The sequence below is a fragment of the Lissotriton vulgaris genome, chromosome 2_1 (assembly GCF_964263255.1).
Source record: "Lissotriton vulgaris chromosome 2_1, aLisVul1.2, whole genome shotgun sequence".
In the NCBI taxonomy this organism is placed as follows: domain Eukaryota; kingdom Metazoa; phylum Chordata; class Amphibia; order Caudata; family Salamandridae; genus Lissotriton; species Lissotriton vulgaris.
Window position 1 is genome coordinate 100,558,386 of NC_141687.1, and position 25,658 is coordinate 100,584,043.

The following is a 25,658-nucleotide window of genomic DNA, read 5'->3' on the forward strand; positions in this document are numbered from 1 at the left end:
CAGGGTACTTACAATGTGACGCATCTGGGAGATGCGTCACGTAGTAAAGCCCTGCGCCACATGTAGGCTTTCCTGTGCAGGGGGGGCGTTCCGGCGCAGGAACGCCTCCTAAAAGTGGCTGAGTGAAATCTACAAGATTTCACTCAATCACTTTTAGGCCCATGCTGCGTCAAAACCCTGCGCCTGCCTGAAACAGGCGTAAGGATTGACGCAGCATTAACTAGATAGGGCCCCCAGAGCATTGCTGGAGCTGCGTCGCGCTAGCGATGCAACTCCAGCAATGTGCCACTTTTACGGCACAGATGCGTCAGGCATCTGTGCCGTTTTTGCCCCATGGTGTGCCGCATTGTAAATGCGGTGCATGCATGATGGCGGAGCTGTGGTGCACAATAACTGGCGCATCCCTGCTGATATGCCAGTTATTGTAAATATGCCCCCTAGTTCGGAGCGCTTATTGACACGCGCTCCGACAACACAGCAGGGCTTTGTGGCGCCTGGAAATTACTGTGTAAAGTCAGCACAAGTTCTAGGCCTGAGCAGGAAAATTTCTCTCCGCTTGTGGAATTGGGAGAATTTGGTGATTCCGCATTTCTATTGCTAGGCCGAGTACGGAATGGCGGAATTTATTTTCCTTGTGAGACTCTAAAAATGAGAGTTGACGAGTGAGAATTGGCATCCCCCACTGCGCTTTCCGGCTGCAAGGAGGACTTCCGGCATGGCAGTCACGAGCGGTCGCTGCTTCTCGAGTAGATTTTCTGCTTGGTTGAGTGGCAGAAGAATCATCTCTAATGGCTGTGCACCCAGCGGTGGCGTCTTCACAGATGTGTCAGCGCAGAGTGTACTATCAGTGCTTGATTACAGCGCAACCTTCACATTTCCACCCATTGGTGGAATTCCACTGAATCTCACTGAGCTTTTATATAATTCCACAGAATTCCGACGAGTTAAATTGGAGAGTTAAAGCACAACTCATAATTCTGCTCTTGCATAAACTTTGGGCGGGATTCGGAATTTTGCAGCCCGCTTGTAATCCAGGATAAACTCTCAAAAGTAGCACAATTTTTAGTGTACGGGGACACATAGCAAAACGTAACGCATGTATAAATCATAGCTGTTGTGCTTCAGAATGGGACATGGATTAGAGTAAGTATGGGCGAATTTTGCGAATTCGCGATTCGCGAATTTGCGTATTCACGAATTCGCAATCCGCAAAATCTGCACACTTTCGCGAATGTGCGTATTTTTTCTTTTTTTTTGTGTTTGCAAGGGTTTCTGCCAGTTCGCAAGGGATTTTTACCAGTTCGCAAACGTGAACTTACATATCGGGTCGCAACAGTCGCGAAAAAGTTGTTTCTACGTCTGGTTCATCACAGCACCCTCTGTTTCACCACTGCCACCCTCTTTCTCACCCATGCCACTCTCTGGTACATCACTGCCCCCCTCTGGTTCAATCACTGTAGATTATGGGGGGAAAAGCACACCTGCCCTGCCTCAACTGACATGAATGAATTAGGGGTTGATTAATGTGTCACTGAATTTGAACTTCCAGTCTGGCACCTGCTTCCTTATCTGTAATTGCTTTCTGTTGCAGTGTATTTTTTTTTAACAGGACCTTTGTGGCATACTTGTAGCTATTTTCTGAGCATGCTGTGAGGGTCACAGCAGGGTCATAGAATAGTTGCAAGTAGGCAGTTGAACTCTGGAGGGGGCCCTCAGGAAGCACTACAGGGAATGGTTACTAATGATGAGCTTGAATTTTTGCACCTGCTGAGTGCTTTCAGTTTTGCAAAAATAGTTTTTCTGCAATTTCGCGGGATTCGCAGGGTGCGAATTTGCACGAGATCGAATTCAGGAGCCGCGAATTTTTGCGAATATGCGATTTGTTTTTTTGCGCGTGTTAGTTTGCGTTGTTTTTTGCGTTTTCGCAAGCCGCTGGTAGCGCAACAAGGTGAAGTTACCCTAGCGGTCGTACATGGGCGTGGCCATCTTGTTTGCGTGATGTATTTCTGTTTCCGGGCGCTATATGTAATCTCGCAAAGTGTGCGGCTCGCTAATACAAGTTCACATGTGATCGCGAGGAAAATCTCGCGCGAACTTACCCATGCGGTCCTGAACGGGCGAGGCCATCTTGTTTTTCATTCATTGCTATAGTTCTGGGCATGCTTTCTGTATCCTCTTTCAATCTCTGCCATCCTATGCTTGTTTGACGTTTTTTTTAATCTATTTTACGTATTATCTATCCCTCTATTTTTTTAGCTCTATATTTTTGTGTTTTCTGCTACTTTTGGTTAATTTTAAACTACTTTTTTAAACTATTTTCTTTTCGTATTCCCTATTCTATTTCTTATTTATTATTTACCTTCCTTTCTGCCCAGACCATGGTAAAGGGAGCCGGGAAGCAGCCCGAGAAGGGGAAGGGTCCCGCACCCCGTGCCCGTCTCCCGTGCGGGCGTTTCAGGGGGGAGCTAGTGATGCCACGGGAGATCTTTAGCGCGGAGGAGGTGGCCGCACTAGTGTTTTTTGTCCAGCGCCGCCTCCTCAGGACCATCATGGCAGGCGGCAAGATCGCTAGCGGCTACGGGCTCCGGGAGCGCCGGAAGCGGTGGGAGAAAGTGTGCCGGGCCAGGTATCAACACTCTGGGGTCCGGCGCACCTACAACCAGGCCACCCACCATTGGACGGATCTACTGGACCGGGAACGCGACTTGCTCGACCTGCTCGGCATCGAGATCCCCGGGCTTGGTGAGTAGTAGTAGCTATTTCATCACTACTCTCTTTTCTCCTGCTCTGTGTGTTATTATATTGCAAATTTTTGTTTTTTTACCAAGAGCAATAATGCTGCTGATTATATTGTAGGTAAATTATATTTCAAAATCTTCTGTGTATTTCAGGTGCACTGCTCTCCTTCTCAGTAGCTTTGCTACTATGCTTATTTGTTTTCGATTTTGTGTTCATTTCATTGGCCTGAGAAATTATGTATGAGTGTAGTTTAAAGAACTGCATAATGCAAGACACTAAGGGGCAGATTTGCATATCCGGCGCATCCCTGCATAGTAGCAGCGATGCGCCAGTAATTGTGCGCCTCGCCACCACCACCAATAGTGCGCCGTATTTACAATGCGGCGCACCATGGGCCCAAAACGTCACCGAAGCATTACGCATCTGTGCCGTAAAGGTGGTGCTGGAGTTGCGTCGCAACGATGGCGCAGCTCCAGCAATGCTCTGGGGTGCCCTATCTCCCCAATGCTGCATCAAGCCGTACGTCTGCTTCAAGCAGGCGCAGGGTTTGAGTCACGTATCATTGTCCTAAAAGTGACTGATTGAAATCTTGTAGATTTCCCTCAGCCACTTTTAGGATGTGTTCCTGCGCAGGAACGCCCTCCCTTGCGCCGTAATCCCCCTGATGGTGCAGGGCTTTACAACGTGATGCATCTCCCATATGCGTCACGGTGTTAATACGCCGCACCATGGCGCCTCTTTGTTCTGCCGCTGCATCACAAAAGTCACGCAACAATGGAAAAAAAGAGCCGCAAGGGGCTTGTAAATCTGCCCCTACAGACTCAAGTCAAGTCCTTCCTTTGTACACCTGGCAATAAGAAGAAATAGTGGTGGTGGATTGATAGTTTGAGTATTTTAATGACGGTTAATGTAGTAGGAAACTTTTTAGTATTGTCGCTGATCTGCAATCACAATGGAGTTTGCCTGTCACTTCGCGTGCTGCGGACTGCTGCCTGCCAGTCCTAGGCGAACCTTTTTAGTAGTTTGTTTCGTGAGTTACATAACTTTCCAAGTCGACGGTCCGCAAATCAAGCAATACTAATATCTTAGTAGACCACATGAGATAGGTCAATATATCCCGTGGAATAGTTGTCTATTTGCTATTTCGCCAAAATATTTTTTTATTGTTCTTTTGAAATGTTTGATTTGGTTGACAACAATCATCCATGATTTCGGGTCTTTCTTTCTTTCATGTTGTACATCAGCTCCCCCCAGGGGCAAGAGGACAGAGGAGGAGGGGTTATCGGCTGCTGCTGCTGTTCAAGGCCAGGATCGGTCAGGCGAGGGTTCCTTTGCTGGCCACGGTAAGTTTTAATTTTAATATAGAGTACCTATTTTTTCCTAGCGTGCCTCATTCGATTTTTTCTAAATCGTCTTTGATCTTCTTGTAGACTGTATCTAAATTCGTATCCTGCCTCTACTATGACTCCCTGTGGTATTACTAGATTATTCTTATTAGTCTGTCTGTGTAGCTAACTAAGATTGCATATTTGGCTAAAGGTGTTAAATGAAACTCCCATTCTAGTCAGCAATAGCTCTCTGCACTGAGTGCAGTCCTCTGGGATTGTCAATATTGTCTTTTCAAGTCTTCTAAATGTTTATGCTTTGACAATTACCAACAATAAAAAGGTGAATGACCACCAAGAAAGAATAAGATACTACTTTGCCTTTGGTTTGGATAGGAGGACAATCCATACTACTACTGTTGCAGGGACAAATCTGCACAAACAGAACTATGGACACTAAATAGTGCATTGTTTATCACGTATAATAGGTGCAGGTAGACTTTCAACATACCTCAGTGATATCAGACTTTGAATAACCCCCAATCTCCTTACTGACTAGATAGTGTGGCAGAGTCATTTAGCTCCCGAATTCATCGATAATTGATCCCCAATGATGCTTATCGCAGGAAAGAGTACGGAGTCAGAGTCCAGAAGTGTCAGAGGCACGGACTCATGCTTGCAAATTGCAAAACCTTTTGCTCATTCACTCTTGACCAAAAACCACAGAGTCTATTTAAGTTTTAAAGCTTTATTAAAAGTAAAAATATTTATTAAAATCAAGCTTGTCATAAAACATAAACGGTTGATTAAAAATGGAAAAGTGCTCAGTGATTTATTTCACACATTTATTGTGGGCGAGCCGAGCCCTCACCTGGTTTGAACTTTAATTTTTCTTTTTGGTGCTGAATCGTTGGTCACTCTGTCCTAGTGATGATGATTTGTTCTTAGAAGTGAAGCTTCTGTCTGTTATGAGAAAAATAATGCGTGTTAAAAAGCAAGCATTCATCAGTTGTGCCAAAAAGTGCAGCAAGACAACACCCTTCCCTGGAAAAAGGGACATTTTTACTTTAGAGTAGACAGTCACAAATTATTAGATTGGTTTCTGTATTCACATTTCTTCATTCCTAGACAAAATACTAGTGAGTGGTATATGTCTATGACATCTAACATTCTTAAATGTACTTTGTAGGTGGAATATCTGGTGCTGGGCCCAGCGCGGAGGTGGAGGAGAACACTTCTGGGGAGGAGGCGGCGCAAGTGCCGGACGAAAACTGCTGTGCCGGTTGCCACGGTAGTGGCAGGCAGTGGTAAGCTCTTATATTCTTTACTTATTGACATTGCAGACAGCATAGTCTGCTCTCTGCACGGGTGTAGTATATATGTTCTACAGTTAAATTACTATACTGTTAAGCAGACTTTCAAATGTAGAACAAAGTTTTTATCAACCAGGTAGTAGCCTCCTCTAAATTTACTTCAACTCAGCGGTGAATTTTTTTTCGAGAATCCAAATCAGATCTGAGATGAACTTGATGGATGGGATGAACGAAAAGCGAAAGAAGGGTGTAAGTAAGTGTGGAAGGACAAGCAAGTTAAAAGTAATGATGACTGACAAAGAAGAATGATACGTGTTTGATTGGTGCCCGAGGTAGCTGGGAAGGAATATGATGCATGGCTGGGTGAAGGATGAAGCAAGGATGGGTGGAAGGAGAACAGCCTGGGTGGGTGAAACAGAAACTGTATGTGTGCGCAATATATGCTTTGGTTGAAATCCAAATGCAAGTCAAGCACGGATGTATGGCTTGCAGTTTCCCAAATAAAATGAAAAGGTTGTTTTCCCGTGAGAAAACGTAAGGCTTGTCCAGATGAGAGACATAAAGAAGAATGATTGACATATAGTTTGAATGGATGGATGCCTGGATCATGGTACTATCTGACTCTTAGATAGCATATGTGTATCTAGAGAGAGTAGACGGTCACTGGATGAACTAAGTGTTACTTTGAAGAGCATGTAACACCACACCCGCACGTCCGTCCCAGTGTAGGAAAGGCAAGTAAAAGAAGTTGTAATTTTGTCCGAATACTACCATGAATAGTAGCAGTAGTTTGTATTGCAAGCACAGCATATATCCGGCTATTACGATGGCCATTCACTACCTCTGTTATTAAGTTTAGTAGAACTCGGTCATTCATGTGTGGATGTATCACTGTTCACTCAATAAAAAGCAAAGCACCTAAAGTCATCACATATGTAAGCAAATACATACCATGTGCAGTGATAGATAATCAGATTATTTATCTTCTTCATTTTCCTTTTCTAGTATTCATTGGCACTGTAGGGTGAAAGTTAAATTAATTAAGCAGTAGCCCTTGTAACAGAGTATTCTCAGTGCCACTCGTAATAGAAAAGTAAGAGCATCACCAGCTGCATGTACTGGACAGGTACAGTAACGCAAGTCTGTCTCACTCATCATGGGGGGCGTCTGTTTTTCTCGGGTGCAAGTTGACTGCGCTGGCATTATGCCGGCTTGCAGAAGTTAACGTACCAATTTTGCTAAACAAGAGAGAAGAAGAAGAATAAGACTGGTGTACTGTCATAGTCGACTCTAATGGAGTGAGTCCATAGTGCTCGTAGAATTGATTCCTAAACTCCCACTAATGTTAGAGCAAGGATGAAGAAGTGGGAGGTTAGATAGATACTGGCCACAATAGTTATGTACTGCGCTTGCAAGTTGCTAGTTCTACTATGACACAACTTTCTGCTGAATCATTTTGTGCTAATCTTAAAGAGCATTGGTTACAGACTATGTATTTCTTTCTTCATTTAGATGCTCCTTCCAAACCAACATGGAAGGAGCTGGCTAAAAAGGCCCGGCAACGGAGGCTGGAGGCCACTGTCGCCGAATATCGGCGGCTGGTGGCCCAGGAGGAGGAGGACACGCAGAGTACGTCGACAACATCCACGGCGACACCTGCATCCTCCTCCACGCTCCCTGGGTCAGCCAGTCAGCGCAGCAGGTCTCCAGCGGTACGGAGTCGGGGTACCGCAGGCACCCGCCACCGCCAAGCAGCAAAGAAATCAGCTGCCCCCCCACAGCAGGTGCAAGGCACGCGTGCACCGCCTTTCACTTAGGGTGTCCTACCTCAAGCAGGAGCTCCTCAACACCAAAACCCTGCTCGAGACCCTCCGCAAGGAGCATGCCGACCTGGCCCAAAAAGTCAACAGCAGCCATCAGTAGGAGGAGACTGTCCCTTGCCCCTTTTTTAAAGACTTCTGGGGGGTGGGAATTGGGAGTTGGGTTTTCTACTTTTTTGGACTTAGTTTTCACGGACATTCGTTGGGGTTCGGGAGGGGGGTTGGGTTGGGTCTTGCGGGAGATTATTGATGTTGGGGATATATAAATATACTTTAAACTTTATCTTAGCATACGTGTTTTTTACTGCTTTTGAGGCTGGTGGGTGGGGGGTTAACAGTAAGTTTGTTTTCCTGAAACTTAAGTGGCATCTTGATTCAAGTTGCGTAAGTACTAATTGCCCAAATGTTTTCAAAACTAAGTGCCTCTCACAGAGTAAGTGAATTAAATAGTCCTAGGACCGTCAGTCTCTCGTCTCTCCTAATACTCCATTATACTACCTCCCCCAAAACGCTTATCTTACCTGTAATTTGTGTTTGGAAATAGGGCTAGGCACAGGGCTGGCTGCACGCGAAATGGCGATTAAGGTTGGCAATCCTGAGCGGATGAAATGTCATCATTGCAGTGGTACTTGTGGTGTTACACAGTGGCAGTTGCAGCATCTGAAAAAAAAGAAAATGAAACCTTGTTTGTCCTTACCGTAGCATTAGACGGTACGATAGAGAATATAGCAAGTGACAGTACACTTGAACAGTGCCACAATGTAGCCCAACAAAAGGTAAAGTATTGAAAGTATAACTAGTACTTGCGTTGAATTTCTTTGACATTGGCTACTACTTTAAGAAATAGTACTGAAGGTGAAGGATACAGCAGCGTAATAATTTGCCACGTCTAGGAGGAGGATTTGTTTGATGACCAATCAAGTTGATGGCGCAAATGAAAATCTACTTTCATTTGCCAATAGTGACTCAAGGTCAAGCTGAGTAAGAATATATCATCGGATTCCTTCACCAGCCTATTGCTATGACCTTATCCTCCCCAGCAAGTGTGTGGAATTATTGCTGTCATTTAGTCACACATCAATCAAAACCACACAGCCCGGGGGAAGAGAGTTAGGGTTTGGAAAATGGATGGGAATGGGGGTTTTTGGGAAAGTTTTGTTGAGAGAAGAAAAAAAAAGCACAGCATGGACAAACAATAATTGAAGATAAACAAATCTTTGGAAACAAAGCTAACCATAAATCTTTTAAGTGACATAAAGGAAGTGCATGCACTACTGCATGCATGGTTACTGAAAAGTAAGTAGTACTTTCGACAACCGTGAATGAAAGAATGCGACAGTACAGGGCTGCAGTAATAATTATACGTTTTCACTTGCCTATCTCTGCACTCAGAGAAACACTTCTTACATTAATTTAGGTTTAAAAAATAGCAGAAGTAAAACCTATACAATGGCTGTAGGGATAAATTCAGAAGCAGAGATCAAAGAAATGCAGAGTCACAATCATAGAATTTCACAGCAATAACATTACTTAAAAGATAATTAGAAAAGAACGGATACTGTATCTGTATGTTGTTGTAGTTGTCCTGTTGAATTTGGGAAGTTGCATGCATCCAACCATTACTCTTATTAGCGGGACTCCTCCATTCCATCTGACGCTCCGTCCATCAATGTTGGTGACCAGAAGACACACTGTATAGTGCCTGCCTGGTGGATGCTGAATTGCGGCTCGCTAATGTGAAGCCTGACTTCATCCTTTTTTCCCATTGCACAGGCAAAAACCCGGCCTGTAATTATCGATGGAAAAACAGGAAGTAATATTAGAACACCACTGACAAATAAATATAATGTATGTACGCTGTGTAGTGAAAAAAAAGTCACACTTTGAGTTTCCTAATAGACAGTAAAATATTTTTGATGGTGCGTACTCTGTCTGAGTCTCCTTTTGAAGGATAAATAAGTGTGGGCGAATTAATTTAGCGGATCTTTCCCCTCAAGCTAGGTGTACTGTAAACTGTGTTTTAGAACAAAATTAGACCTTCCCAGCAGTGCTCCCAGACCCTTACTAAACCCAGTCGCAAAAATGTAGAAGACCCCCAATCAGATCTCCAAAAACGAGGCCTAGTAGAAAATGGTGACAAAAAGTACTTTGAAAGTAAAGTAGGCCCAAATCCCCCCTTACCCACCATGGTTTGTATTCAAACCACTTGCAAGCAAGCAAAAGTATCCATACCCAGCATCGCTCCAAGACTCGCAAACCCCCCAACAAACAGCCCCCCGCCCAAACACATGCAATACAATACTGCTAACCCTTACGAGCCCTAAGTTAAGAATAGTGGCAAACGCTTTCTTTAACTAGGCCGAATCCCCCCTTTCCCACCATGGATTTTCTTCAAACCACTTGCATCCAAAATTACACATTCCCACAAGTGCTCTAAGACCCCAGAACTCAGTTGCAAAAATCTAGAACACCCCGAAACACATGCAATCCTGCTGCTAGTGCTAACCCTAACGAGCCCTAAGTTAATGTGCCAAAACGCTTTTCAGTATGGATTTTCTCCAGACCACTTTTATTCGGTATTAGACCTTCCCAGCAATGCCCCAAGACCTGCCAACCCACCCACAAAAAAGCAGAAGACCCCCATACAGGCAAAGACCAAAAATGGAAAATCTCATACTTGGAATATTTTCGGCCTTCTTTCAATTCTGTCCAAACGCGCTCTGCAGCTAGGCCCTAACTCCCCTTTTCCACCATGGATTTCCTGAAAACCAAATGCAATCAACATTAGACTGTGCCAGCAGTGCTTCCAGACCCCAAAACCCACCCACAACAACCTAAAAGCCGGCCAAACAGCACCCCAAAGACAGGCAAGTGATCAAAAGCGCAAAATCTTTTTCTGCTCCGATTTTGTCCAAACCACTTTTATCCGATATTAGACCTTCCCAGCAATGGCCCCAGACTCGTCAACCCAGGCAGAAACAGGTAGAAGACCCCCAAACAGCCAAAAAGCAAAACTGAAAAATTGGGGACTTTGAAATTTTCAGGCAAATTTCCGAAATCCCTCCGCGCGCGCTCTGCAGCTAGGCACTAACTCCCCTTTGCCACCATGGATTTGCTTCAAACCTCTTGTAATCAAAAGTATCCATACTCAGCAGTGCTCCCAGACCCCAAAACCCACCCACAAACACCCGGAACACCCCCAAACAGCACCTCAAAGACAAGCAAGTCAGCAAAAACGCAAAAAAAAATCACCTCCGATTTTGTCAAAACCACTTTGATCCGGTATTAGACATTCCCAGCAATGGCCCCAGACACCTGCAGCCACCTGCAAAAAAGCAGAACAACCCCAAACTGGCAAAAAGCAAAAATGGGCCTACTACCTGGAATTCAGTCCAAATACGCTGTGCAGCTAGGCCCTAACTCCCCTTTTCCACCATAGATTTCATGAAAAACAAATGCAATCAACATTAGACTGTACCAGCAGTGCTCCCAGACCCCAAAAACCCACCCACAACAACCTAAAAGCCAGCCAAACAGCACTAACCCTGGGCGTAGTGTGTGGAGTGGGGCTACGTGGAGCTACGCAAAGTGGGCACAAAACTACGCCCACCCGCGCACTCCGCGTAGCCCTACTACGTGCCGCCCGCCTCCCTCTCGCCCTCCCTAAATACTTTAATAAAAGGATAGAAAGCTTTTAAAAACACTTACCTTGTCCCCCGCGCCCCGGGGCTCCCTCTCGCCGTCCCGCGATTCGCGCCGCCACCCATTCAGATACTATTGCGCATGCGCGGTGCGCCCGCGCATGCGCATTTCTCGTGAGAAATGCGCATGCGCAGCCGCCCGCACATGCGCATTAGTATCCGAAATGGCGGCGCGAATCCAGGGACGGCGAGAGGTAGCCCCGGGGACGCGGCGGATAAGGTAAGTGTTTTTAAAAGCTTTCTATCCTTTTATTTAAGTATTTAGGGAGGGCGGGAGGGAGGCGGGTGGCGGCCGGCTACGCACAGTCTGCGGAGCGCGCGTAGTGCCGCCTGGCTACGCCGTTTACGCAAAATGTGTAGGAGACGGCACTACGCACACTCCGTGCACGGAGAGTAGCTGGCCGCCCACCCTTAAACAGCACCCCAAAGACAGGCAAGTGATCAAAAGAGCAAAATCTTTTTCTGCTCCGATTTTCTCCAAACCACTTTTATCCCGTATTAGACCTTCCCAGCAATGGCCCCAGACCCGTCAACCCAGGCGGAAACAAGTAGAAGACCCCCAAACAGCCAAAAAGCAAAACTAGAAAATGGGGACTGAAATTTTCAGGCAAATTTCCAAAATCACTCCACGTGCGCTCTGCAGCTAGGCCCTAACTCCCCTTTGCCACCATGGATTTGCTTCAAACCTCTTGCAATCAAAAGTATCCAGCAGTGCTCCCAGACCCCAAACCCCACCCACAAACACCCGGAACCCCCCCAAACAGCACCTCAAAGACAAGCAAGTCAGCAAAAACGCAAAAAAAATGCCACCTCTGATTTTGTCTAAACCACTTTGATCCGGTATTAGACATTCCCAGCAATGGCCCCAGCCCCCTGCAGCCACCTGCAAATAAGCAGAAGACCCCCAAACTGGCAGAAAGCAAATATGGGCCTACTACCTGGAATTCAGTCCAAATACGCTGTGCAGCTAGGCCCTAACTCCCCTTTTCCACTATAGATTTCCTGAAAAATAAATGCAATCAACATTAGACTGTGCCTGCAGTGCTCCCAGACCCCAAAACCCACCCACAACAACCTAAATGCCAGCCAAACAGCACCACAAAGACAAGCAAGTCAGCAAAAACGCAAAAAAAAGTCACCTCCGATTTTGTACAAACCACTTTGATCCGGTATTAGACCTTCCCAGCAATGCCCCAAGACCTGCCAACCCACCCACAAAAAAGCAAAAGACCACCATACAGGCAAAAAGCAAAAATGGAAAATCTCATACTTAGAATATTTTCGGCTTTCTTTTAATCCTGTCCAAATGCGCTCTGCAGCTAGGCCCTAACTCCCCTTTTCCACCATGGATTTCCTGAAAAACAAATGCAATCAACATTAGACTGTGCCAGCAGTGCTCCCAGACCCCAAAACCCACCCACAACAACCTAAAAGCCCGCCAAACAGCACCCCAAAGACAGGCAAGTGATCAAAAGCGCAAAATCTTTTTCTGCTCCGATTTTGTCCAAACCACTTTTATCCGGTATTAGACCTTCCCGGCAATGGCCCTAGACCCGTCAACCCAGGCGGAAACAAGTAGACAACCCCCAAACATTCAAAAAGCAAAACTACAAAAATGGGGACTTTGATATTTTCAGGCAAATTTCCAAAATCACTCCGCGTCCGCTCTGCAGCTAGGCCCTAACTCCCCTTTGCCACCATGGATTTGCTTCAAACCTCTTGCAATCAAAAGGATCCATACTCATCAGTGCTCCCAGACCCCAAAACCTACCCAAAAACACCCGGAACCCCCCAAACAGCACCTCAAAGACAAGCAAGTCAGCAAAAACGCTAACAAATTTTAACCTCCGATTTTGTCCAAACCACTTTGATCCGGTATTAGACATTCCCAGCAATGGCCCCAGACCCCTGCAGCCACCTTCAAAAAAGCAGAACACCCCCAAACTGGCAAAAAGCAAAAATGGGCCTACTACCTGGAATTCAGTCCAAATACGCTGTGCAACTAGGCCCAAACTCCCCTTTTCCACCATGGATTTCCTGAAAAACAAATGCAATCAACATTAGACTGTGCCAGCTGTGCTCCCAGACCCCAAAACCCACCCACAACAACCTAAAAGCCCGCCAAACAGCACCCCAAAGACAGGCAAGTGATCAAAAGTGCAAAATCTTTTTCTGCTCCGATTTTCTCCAAACCACTTTTATCCGGTATTAGTCCTTCCCAACAATGGCCCCAGACCCGTCAACTCACCCGCAAAGAAGTAGAACACCCCCACAAGTGCAGAGTCTTTCTTCATTGGGGGTAATCCAGCCATCTGCTTTGAGGGAAATAGGAGTCTGGAGGAGGAGGATAGAGGAGCATGTTCTTGTGAACTTGTGAACCTGAGGAATGCTGACTGCGGCACCTTCAAATCAATAAGCAAATAAGTGAAACCAGTTCTGCTGATGGGCTTGTTTTTGTGATTAGGTGATTAAAGTTTTTTTATATAGACTTTGCAAAACAAAGAAAGACAGACACACAGGAATAAAAGTGAATAAGGACGAAAAAGAAAGTTAGTGATTCATTGACTCATTTTCAGGGCTCGGTGTCAGGGAAGAAGAGCTCTTTCTCATACTCTGCGAATTCAGGCGGGAGTAGGTCACCTAACAGAGAAGAACTTCCCTCATCTAAGTTGGTGTCCTCCTCGTCGTCTTTCTGCGTGTATTCTCGTATTTTGTAATCTGGTGGTATGAGGTGCTGATTCATCTTGATCATTGTTAACCTCCACATTTTTCGGCAAGAGGCGGGTCATCTTTGCAAGTTACAATGCCACCAGCAGCACTGAAAACACGTTCAGAAGACACGCTTGCGAGTGGGCAAGACAAGTAATTTATAGCCAGGTTGGTGATCTCTGGCCACAATTCTCTTTTCCCATGCCAATACGCCAATGGGTCATCATGAACATAGACCTCTGTTGAGTCATTCAGATAGTCCTGCACCATCGACTCAAGGTTCTCCAGGGTTCCTCACATTTGCTTACTTTTTGCTGGGACCTTTTGAGAAGCAAACCCAAAGTATGTAGCCAATCCTCTTCTTCACACAATGTTACTGTTGTTTCTCTTGCAGATGATACGGTTGCTGGTGTTTTTAACGGCTGAGAGGGAAAATCACTCACTTCTGCTACAGCCTCAGATGCAGAAGAGGATTCCTGCCGTTGTGTTTCAAACCTCCTGGCTGCCACAGCCAGCCAATGTTTGTACTTTGTAACTTCTGCGTCATCAAAAGGAAAGAATACTCTGCCTGCCAGTGCCTGGATCCAGAACAGTAGCACAAATGTTATGCTGTTCTGTGTGGATCTTTTGAAGACGTTCATCGCAAAGTAGGCACTGTAATAACTTCTCCGCCAACTCAAATGCTCGTTCCTTTTCTTCGATTCAGAAAAGGGGGTGGTGATGAACAGAGTGTCTGAATTAGGCAGACCACTCTTACCCAGTCCAAAGATCAGGGCTTGATCCATCACCGTTATTTAGCTCACTGCACCATCCCAGCTCAGAACCTGGCTATATGGAAATCAGTCTGTCCCTGGCCCAGTGCATCATGGAAACAGGGCAGACTAAACTACCAAGCCAATTCTTCACCAGAAAGGAGACAAGCTTCCGGGGACCGGTTTCTGGCATTTCAGCCGTCGTCGGCCTGGCTTGCTTGAATCCTGATGGTGCTGTGAGCAAGGGACTCATGTCTGAGTATACCCTGCCACACCTATAGTGGCCAAAAACGATTCAGAAAAGGGGGTGGTGATGAACAGAGTGTCTGAATTAAGCAGACCACTCTTACCCAGTCCAAAGATCAGGGCTTGATCCATCACCGTTATTTAGCTCACTGCACCATCCCAGCTCAGAAGCTGGCTATATGCAAATCAGTCTGTCCCTGGCCCAGTGCATCATGGGAACAGGGCAGACTAAACTACCAAGCTGATTCTTCACCAGAAAGGAGACAAGCTTCCGGGGACCGGTTTCTGGCATTTCAGCCGTCGTCGGCCCGGCTTGCTTGAATCCTGATGGTGCCGTGAACAAGGGACTCATGTCTGAGTATACCCTGCCACACCTATAGTGGTCAAAAACGATTCAGAAAAGGGGGTGGTGATGAACAGAGTGTCTGAATTAAGCAGACCACTCTTACCCAGTCCAAAGATCAGGGCTTGATCCATCACCATAATTTAGCTCACTGCACCATCCCAGCTTAAAGCCTGGCTATATGCAAATCAGTCTGTCCCTGGCCCAGTGCATCATGGGAACAGGGCAGACTAAACTACCAAGCCAATTCTTCACCAGAAAGGAGACAAGCTTCCGGGGACCAGTTTCTGGCATTTCAGCCGTCGTCGGCCCGGCTTGCTTGAATCCTGATGGTGCAGTGAGCAAGGGACTCATATCATCATTTTGAAACGTAGAAGACACCGCCTTCAGTTGGTGCTCTAGCATGCGCAACATTGGGATAGCTTTTCCCAAATTACAGTCCTCCCTACTGACTGCACGCGTGAAGACCTCAAAAGGACAAAGCATGTCTGTCAGGCTTTTAACTAGCTTCCATTGCTCCACCTGTATCCTCATGTCCTTCATAGCTGCACCCTGTGTAAAGAAATACTGATCAACTACCACGGCACTCTGAAATACTTACCCTTATCCATGGCCTTAACTACATTGGCACCATTATCCGTGGAAACATAACCAATCATGCGTTTTCTTGGGGACAGCCATTGAAAGACCTTTGTGTTAAACTCATGCAAAATGTTTTCTCCTGTATGACTTTTCTCCATGGCAAACATGGCTAGTGTTGCATGTTTCCGAGCAGCTTTAAAAACCTTGTCCGGGTCAACTTTGCATTAACCCCTGAAAAAGAGACCCAGTGTACAGTGATGCACATGTAATCAACGACTGGTCCACATGTCTGTTGTCAGATGTATAGTGTGAACAGCACTCTTCAGCAAAGCTGCCCCAATCACCTCCAGCACATCATGTAGTGCTGGAACCGCAACTCTGGCAAAATAGAACCGACTAGGAACCTGCCATTTAGGGCAGAGCGTTGCCACTAATTAAAGACAACCAACCCCTTCCGCAAAAGAAAAAGGGAGAAGGTCCAGCGCTAGCATTTTAGCCAGCTTAGTGCTATATAGACGCGTCATTGGGTGGTTGCATTCAAATGGCTCATCTGAAAACAAAATGCTTCTAATGGTGGGCTGGACCATTTTACGGGATGATGATGACTTCTTCGACCCAGTTACGCTCGGTGATGATGAACTTTTTCGCATTGGTGTCTCACTCTCTCCCACACTCTTAGTGTGGCTCATATATCTTGCAGGGGGTGTGCTGCTGACAGGGGTACTGGCTGTAAGTGAAGAAATGTTTGACGCTTCTTCCTCCTCGTCATCATCAGATGAAACATCAATGGATACAGTTTGTTGACTTGCAATTCGGGCTTCCTTGATCTCCTTTAGGTCGGCATGCCATTTGACAGTGTGCTGTCTCTCAAGATGACCTCTCTGGCCTCCGGTACCATAGTTGGTAACAAGCTTACCACGACTAACTCGAAGCTTACAAATGGTACAAATGGCTATGTTTTCCCTTGTTGGGCTAACACTAAAGAAGTCCCAAACTGCGGACTTCAAATGTCTGGGGGGGGGGGGGCGGAGGAGGCGATACTGGGAATGCTAATGCCAGATGAAGTGGAGGATGTGTGTTGCCGAACTTTACTACATTGTGCACTTGCAGCACCACTAATTGAGGAAATGGAGGTGGAGGTGGATGGAGGTCCCTTCTGGCAAGAAAATATGAAAGCGGTAGGTGGTGGTGTACTAGGTAACTGCATTGGTGGTGCTCCCATTCCCACGTCGCCAACATCACGCTCAGCAGAATTTCGGGCTAGGGTAAAAATGTCTGTTTGCTGCATGCCCACTGAGCCTGGAGTGATGTTTATGATGACTGCGTCGTCGTCGTGAGAGTCTTCATCATCAGGAGTATACGCCACTTCTTGTTCAGCGTCATCATCACACTCCATAACTATGAGACTTTCGGGGACCTTCCTTTTACGCTTAGCTACCTTTGTCAGATCATGGTGTGCCTCACTCTCAGACAGCAGTGGTGGTTCCCAATTTGGATCCATATCATCAGAAGGAAGGGGGCTTGAAGAAGATGTAGACACCATCCTTGATCTTTTCCTTGCTGGGGATCTGGAAGACAATGAATCACCAGGAGGAGTGGCTTCCTCAAATGATACCTCGGCTTGAATGTTGATTTCCTGATGTACCCCTACTACGGGAGGAAAAACTATTGTGGGCACTTGTGCCGCTCCATGCACCTCTGCTTGTGCATCTCCTTGCGCTGCCTCTCCTGCCACATGTACTTGGGCTTGTACTTGCACATGTGGTTGTTGTTGCGGCTGTGGTTGTTGAACACTCGTCAGATGAGTTACAACAACCTGTGTTGATTGAGGGATGCTGCTACTTTCTTGCGATGAGCCAACACCACTGGTCAATGGTGATTGAACAACTAGACTTGCTGCCTCTGCAGCACTCAAGGGCTTGGACTTAAGTTGGCGTGGTGGTGGTGGCACCAAGCCCAATGGAGCAGGGGTGCTGCTCCCAGCTTGGTCCCCAGCAGACCCCGCTGCTGCTGAAGGCGTACTTTTTTTCCCCAAAAAATGTGGTAGTCTGCACACCAGTCTCCTTGGTAAGTGGCGCCACTTGCTTCTTCTGCTCCTTACTGGCAACTTTCTTGCTAGAGGAGCTAAGGGCAACTTTTTTTGGGGCCATCTTCTTCAGATGTCAGAACAGCAGGCCGCAGTTGCAAAAGTTGCAGAGTTGTCTGTGGCCACACGTGACGTTGTGTTGCAGAGACCGCAGCAGGACTTGTTCCTGGCACTGATGAGGAACAATGAGGCTGATGATTTGTCTTTCTTTACCTAAAAGCAAACAAAGCCAGAGGAACATCAGTTAAATAAATGTTGCATATGTAGCGCTTCAATTATTAGTTTGCAAGTGAGCATTTTTATTATACCCACCCCTCAAAATGGAAAGACCAAAAAAATGCACCACTGACAGAGTACCTCTGGGCATAATGGATGAAAGCATGGCAGACTGGGTACAGGCCTATGGCACAACAAAGCACACTGCCTGGCTTCAATATGGCCCCTAGACCCCCACTACATGGCCAGGCACTGCCTGTACCAGCCCTCAAAATGGACCCCACCCACATGGACAGGCCCCATCACCACCCCAAAAAATCGAAAAACACACAAAAATCTCCACAATACAATGCCATCCATGCCCTCAATCATGTTCAAATTCAAGACACCCCACAGAAAGACTAGGCCCATGCACCACTGAGTACCCCTGGGCATAATGGATGAAAGCATGGCAGACTGGGTGCAGGCCTTTGGCACAACAAAGCACACTGCCTGGCTTCAAAATGGCCCCAAGACCCCCACCACATGGCCAGGCCCTGCCTGTACCAGTCCTCAAAATGGCCCCCACCCACATGGACAGGCCCCATCAACACCCCCAAAAATCGAAAAAACACACAAAAATCACCACAATCCAATGCCATCCATGCCCTCAATCATGTTTAAATTCAAGACACCCCACAGAAAGACTAGGCCCATGCACCACTGAGTACCCCTGGGCATAATGGATGAAAGAATAGCAGATTGGGTGCAGGCCTATGGCACAACAAAGCACACTGCCTGGCTTCAAAATGGCCCCTAGACCCCCACCACATGGCCAGGCCCTGCCTATACCAGTCCTCAAAATGGCCCCCACCCACATGGACAGGCCCCATCAACACCCCAAAAATCGAAAAAACACACAAAAATCAAAACAATCAAATGCCATCCATGCCCTCAATCATGTTCAAATTCAAGACACCCCACAGAAAGACTAGGCCCATGCACCACAGAGTACCCCTGGGCATAATGAATGAAAGCATGGCAGACTGGGTGCAGGCCTATGGCACAACAAAGCACACTGCCTGGCTTCAAGATGGCCCCTAGACCCCCACCACATGGCCAGGCCCTGCCTGTACCAGTCCTCCAAATGGCCCCCTCCCACATGGACAGGCCCCATCAACACCCCAAAAAATCGAGAAAACACACAAAAATCATCACCACAATCCAATGCCATCCATGCCCTCAATCATGTTCAAATTATAGACACTCCACAGAAAGACTAGGCCCATGCACCACAGAGTATCCCTGGGCAAAAGGCCCCAACAACAACCCAAAAATCGAAAAACACACAAAAATCACCACAATCCAATGCCATCCATGCCCTCAAGCATGTTCAAATTCAAGACACCCCACAGAAAGACTCGGCCCATGCACCACTGAGTACCCCTGGGCATAATGAATGAAAGCATGGCAGACTGGGTGCAGGCCTATGGCACAACAAAGCACACTGCCTGGCTTCAAAATGGCCCCTAGACCCCCACCACATGGCTAGGCCCTGCCTCTACCAGTCCTTAAAATGGCCCCCACCCACATGGTGATAGGGGGCATTGAGGCATAACGGGGCACAGACGGCGATGTACTGGCTGTGACTACATTTCCCAGTACAATGCGCGCCGCGTACGACGTGATCGGATGGTATCCGGGTCACGTGGGCGGAAGTGCATAACACTGGTGGAATCGGGCAGAACGCTGCCGATTATTCTTGCCTGCGGTTCCCATACTGGATGATGAAGCTCCTGGTGTGGTAAGGGTGAAGTTCACCAAAGATTCAGTTATATTCTTACCTTGAGGAGGCATCCTGTGGTATCCGGTTTTCGAAGGTATGCGCCGAGAACGGGCGTAATTATCTGTACAAGTTGGCTGTGGGACTGAGAACTCTGCATTCTGGACTCAGCAGTTTTGGGAAAATACAGTTGTGTATTATTTGGAATTATTGAGACTGCTATTAAGGACAGTGAAACGGATGCCAGTCGTTTTTGTTTCATCAGTGTGCTGGATAAAGAAAAAACATTTAAATGTACTTTGGATTTATGGAGATACATTTTTTCCCTTTGTTTGAAGGCTTTGCAATACCGGCTGGTTTGTAAAGTTCTTGTGTGGGAGAGAATCGAGGTGACAAGCTTTGGTATAGTCTGATGGCCATCAATGTTCTAAATTGAAATAAGCTTGATTATTATTTCTAATGTGAGAGCAAAGTAAATGTTTATCTCTAATAGGGCATGGTGCACAATGTCTTATGTAAAATACTTGATGTATTAGAGGTCTTGTGGAAGAGAAAGAAGATTCAGGATTTCTCTTCTTTAATCAGTGAATTAATTCACATGGTTGAGTATAGGTTGAAATTCAAGTGAAGTTTCATGTTTCGTGTGGCAAAAGTCAGCAAAAAGGTGCTTTCGTTACAGGCAATTGTTTTAACCATTGCGTGATGTTTTCTTTTCTTATATGCAGGAGTGTGTATGGATAAAGAGGTTTCTTTCGGCATGAAAGGTATATGTGTTTCTCTTGCAGTAAGGATAGGTGCTACGAATCAAATCTAGTATCCTTACGTATGTTGTTGTTTGTTTCAGCTTCATGAACAAGAAAGTTACTATGTACACTTGTTCTGCATCCTTGATAATAATAATTTTCTCTACAGGTTAGTACGGTAGAATTATGTTTGAATAGAGAAAGGAAAGGAGTCAAGAGTGTAGCTAATTATTCTTTCTGTGTTGTGTCTTCTGACAGATCTCCCTCCCCGCTGTCCCCATCCTTTCCTTCCTTGATATTCACATATTTCCCTCGCTTAACCATCTATAAGTCTGGTTATGGTATAAATGCAGATTTTGGGCGGTTGAGAGGTGGATACCATTTGAGCATCGCTTCGACCCTGAGGAGTTGTATTGGCCCAGAACAGAATAATCGGCCCACGTATAATCATATCCTCCCGGTTGAAGCGAGCTTTCATTGGTATGGCTACCATGGATGATGTCATGGCTGCCCTGGCATTGGTGCAGGTCGAGTTAGCTGCCTCACATAATGAGACGGCTGCTTTGCAGGCCAAGGTAGATAGAATGCAACATAATCCCTTTGATTTTAGTAGCGCATCACACACAGCATCTAACGCTATGGTTGTAGAGATACCAACCCCAATTCCCCTAGCGCCACCTGAAAAATTCACAGGGGATACACACAAGGTACAAGTATTTTTTTCTCAGGTGATGTTGCATTTTAATTGCAAACCAAAGGTATTTTCTACAAACCAAGCCAGAGTTTCTTTTCTGATCTCGTAAAAGCTGGAGATGCAGTACAGTGGGCAGTCCCTTTGGTACAAAACGAAGATGGTTTGTTACATGATTGGGAATCCTTTAAAGAGGAGTTTGAAAAGACATTTGATCGTGGTGCAGATACATACGCAGCTGATCGAGAGTTATTGGTGTTGAAGCAGGGGAATAAAGACCTTCTGACCTATGTCAATACCTTCAGGAGATTAGTCGCTGAAACGCATTGGCCTGAAGACAAACAATCAACGGTATTCTATCAAGGCCTTAGGGAGGAACTTAAGGATGTTATCGCGCAGGTGGATCCCCAACCATGAACCTGCACAAGGTTAATAGAACTGTCCATGAGGCTGGATCATCGGTTAAGAGAACGAAAAGGAGACCATTTCCGTAAAGAGAGGTATCAAACACGCTATGAGAAACCCAGAACATCGGATCCAGGAACGTCTGCTTCAGAGCCTATGGAAATTGGATCAGTACGAGCCGCTTTGACTGGAGATGAAAGAGAACACAGAAGAAAGAACGGATTATGTCTGTATTGCAGTAAAAAGGGGCATTATCTTCGGGAATGTCCGATAAAACCTAAAGGAGGGCGTTCCCGTTATGGAGTTTCTGCAACAGCCATAAAACCTGAGTCGGGAAACTGAAGTGCTTGGAACCTATGGAAGGGGAGTTCTCAAGCGCACTTAGTATCCCTTCTCTTCAAAAGGAAGAAGGTGGGTTGAAGGAACATTTTTTTGTTGCAGTAACAGTATTTGTTAATAAGGAGCCTTGTATGACTCATGCCATGATAGATTCCGGAGCTACTGGATGTTTCATGGATGTTAACGAAGCACATCGACTGGGTATCACGTTATTTGATAAACAAGAACTGGAAGTAGTGCTTGCAGTGGTAGGCAATTAGAAACAGGCCCCATCTGTCAAACTACTGACCCTTGTGTTGTGGAATGTTTACCAGGCCACCAGGAGATACTGGTTTTTAACATCATTTCAGCGCCCTCTTACGGATTGATTTTGGGTTTGCCTTGGCTGTCGACACACAACCCGGAAATTGATTGGAAAGATAAGACGTTTGAGCTGAAGTCAGAATACTGTGCCACAAATTGTTGGAGGAAGAAACGAGACCCATATGAAAAGGCGTTGCATATCGCTACCGCTGCTGAAAAAGAAATTCAGCTTCCTTCCTGTTATGAACCATACCGAGAGGTGTTTTGTGAACAAAAGGCAGAGGTGTTACCACCCCATAGACCCTATGACTGCCAATCGAATTACAACCTGGATCGGTGGTTCCATGTGGAAGGATTTATGCTCTTACCCCGCCAGAAAATGACCATCTTCGGAAATATCTGGATAAGTACCTTGAACTGGGATTCATCCGTCCTTCGAACTCTCCAGCGGCCTCTCCATTATTTTTCATCCCAAAAGCCAATGGGGAATTGAGAACGTGCATCGACTTTAGGGCCTTGAATTCGATTACCGTACGAAATCAATATCCATTACCGCTAATTTCAGTACTACTGGAGCAGGTAAAAGGCGCGGTGATATTTACAAAACTCGATTTGCGTGGAGCATATCATCTGGTGAGAATGCGTCATGGAGATGAATGGAAAACGGCCTTTAAAACGCAGTATGGCTTATTCGAATATCTGGTGATGCCCTTTGGGCTATGCAACCCGCCAGCCGCTTTCCAATTCTTCCTAAATGACGTCTTGCGAGAATACCTGGATAAAATCGTGGCAGTCTATATAGACGAAATTTTGGTATACTCCACCCATGAAGATCAAAACATACAACATGTTAGTCTTATTCTCCAAGCTTTAAGTAACCATCGTTTGTTTTGTAAAATCAGCAAGTGCGAGTTTCATGTGTCCACGGTAGAGTTTTTAGGGGTGATGCTTACTCCATTTGGTCAGGAAATGGCCGAAAGAAAGATGAAGGCAATCTCAGAATGGCCTAGTCCAAAAAACGTGAAGGATATTCAATGTTTTATGGGTTTCGCTAATTTCTACAGACGTTGTATTTCTAACTTTTCTGATAAGGCATGTCCTCTTACCCATTTAACTAAGAAGACGTTACAATTTGTGTGGACTGAAAAAACGCAAGAAGCATTTGACGTTTTAAAAGTAGCGTTTATCACGGCGCCCATTTTGATTCATGCAAATCCAGCTCTTCCGTTTATTGTGGAAGCAGACGCTTCTGATGTGGCTATGGGGGCGGTACTTTCCCAAAGAAATGGTGAGACAGGACAGATGCATCCTGTAGCATATATGTCTAAGAAGTTCAATCATGCAGAACAGAACTACACCATCACGGAAAAAGAGCTTCTAGCCATTAAAGAGGCATTTGGAGAGTGGAGACACTGGTTGATGGGAGCACGTCATGACATTACTGTATATACCGACCATCGTAATTTACAGTATTTGCGTACGGTACGTCTTCTGAGCCCTAGATTGTTACGGTGGATGACGTTCTTCGAGGAGTATCATTTCATTGTGACGTTTCGTGTAGGAAGTCAGAATAAAAAAGCAGATGTGTTATCCCGACAGAATTCGGCCCTTAGTTCTGGGAAACCTACAGAGGGAGCTATTTTTGAAGACCATAGGGTGATAGGTGTACTTCACACTGATCGCTTTCTGCAAGAATCAAAGAAGGGCCTTCAAACGTTTCAATGGAGAGAGTGGTTGAAATACCATCCAGAATGGGTAAAGAAACAAGGAGTGTACATGAAGGGGGTTCAAATGCTGTTACCCACTTTAGCCTTGAGACGTATGGCGTTCCAGTGGTGCCATTCGGATCCAAGTGCAGGTCATCATGGAAGAGACAAGACTTTTGAAAAAGTTTTGAGACACTTTTGGTGGCCTTCCGTGAGAAAGGACGTTCCTGATTGGATTAAAGAATGTGTGGTATGTGCCCAGAACAAACCTTTAACAGGAAAACCCCAAGGGTTACTACAGCCTCTTCCCACGCCTGAAATACCTTGGGAAAATATTTCGGTGGATTTTATAGTTGGTTTACCTTCTGATGTGAGACATACAGTTATCTTGGTGATCATTGACTACTTGACAAAGCTGGGTCATTTTGTTGCCTGCAAAGCTCTTCCTACAGCTGGCCAATTGTCCATTATACTGTTGAAGAACATTGTGAGATTGCATGGATTGCCGAAGGTGATCGTTTCAGATCGAGGCTCTCAGTTTACTGCCAAATTTTGGAAAGAATGGTGCAAGGCGTTACACATCTCCTCTGCATTATCAACCAGTGTCCATCCACAAACGGATGGCCAAACCGAACGTTTTAACTAAACTTTGAAACACTATCTGAGAAGTTACGTCAACAGTAACACGGATCAGTGGGTCGAATGGCTTTGGTTGGCAGAGATTGCCTATAATAATGCACTTCACAGTTCCACTAAACATACACCCTTCTACAGCACCTATGGCTTCCATCCTAGATTCATCCCTTTCAGTTTGCCTGTTAGGGGTGACCATGTTCCTGAAATGAAAGACAGAATAACCAATATACAGAAGGTGATAGTGGATACCAGAAAACATCTTGTGCTAGCTAAGTTAGTGTACAAAAGGCAAGCCGATAAACATCGTGTACAGGGACCTGAGTACAATAGAGGGGATCTGGTGTGGTTGTCCACAAGGAATATCAGGTTTAGGAGATATAGTGTGTTCAACCCTCGCTACATCGGTCCCTTTCCTGTGATCAAACATGTCAATCCTGTGGCTGTTAGGATTGCATTGCCTTCGCACATGAAAATCTACCCAGTATTACATGTGTCATTGCTGAAATCGGCTGCAAGTCATACCTGTGTCAAACCTTCCGCTGTTTGGGTGGATCAGGGGGAGAAATATGAGGTTGCACGGATTCTGGACTCTAAAGTGAGACGTGCAAAATTGTGGTTTTTGATTGCTTGGAAAGGCTATGGGGTTGAGGAGAATTTATGGGAACCTGCTAGGAGTGTGCATGCCCCAAGGTTGGTTGCTGCCTTTTATCAACGATTCCCTGGTAAGCCTTGTGCCTGTCTGTGCCCTGCGGAGGGGGGATGTACTGTTAGGGGGCATTGAGGCATAACGGGGCACAGACGGCGATGTACTGGCTGTGACTACATTTCCCAGTACAATGCGCGCCGTGCACGACGTGATCGGATGGTATCCGGGTCACGTGGGCGGAAGTGCATAACACCGGTGGAATCGGGCAGAACGCTGCCGATTATTCTTGCCTGCGGTTCCTGTACTGGATGATGAAGCTCCTGGTGTGGTAAGGGTAAAGTTCACCAAAGATTCAGTTATATTCTTACCTTGAGGAGGCATCCTGTGGTATCCGGTTTTCGAAGGTATGCGCCGAGAACGGGCGTAATTATCTGTACAAGTTGGCTGTGGGACTGAGAAATCTGCATTCCGGACTCAGCAGTTTTGGGAAAATACAGTTGTGTATCATTTGGAATTATTGAGACTGCTATTAAGGACAGTGAAACGGATGCCAGTCGTTTTTGTTTCATCAGTGTGCTGGATAAAGAAAAAACAT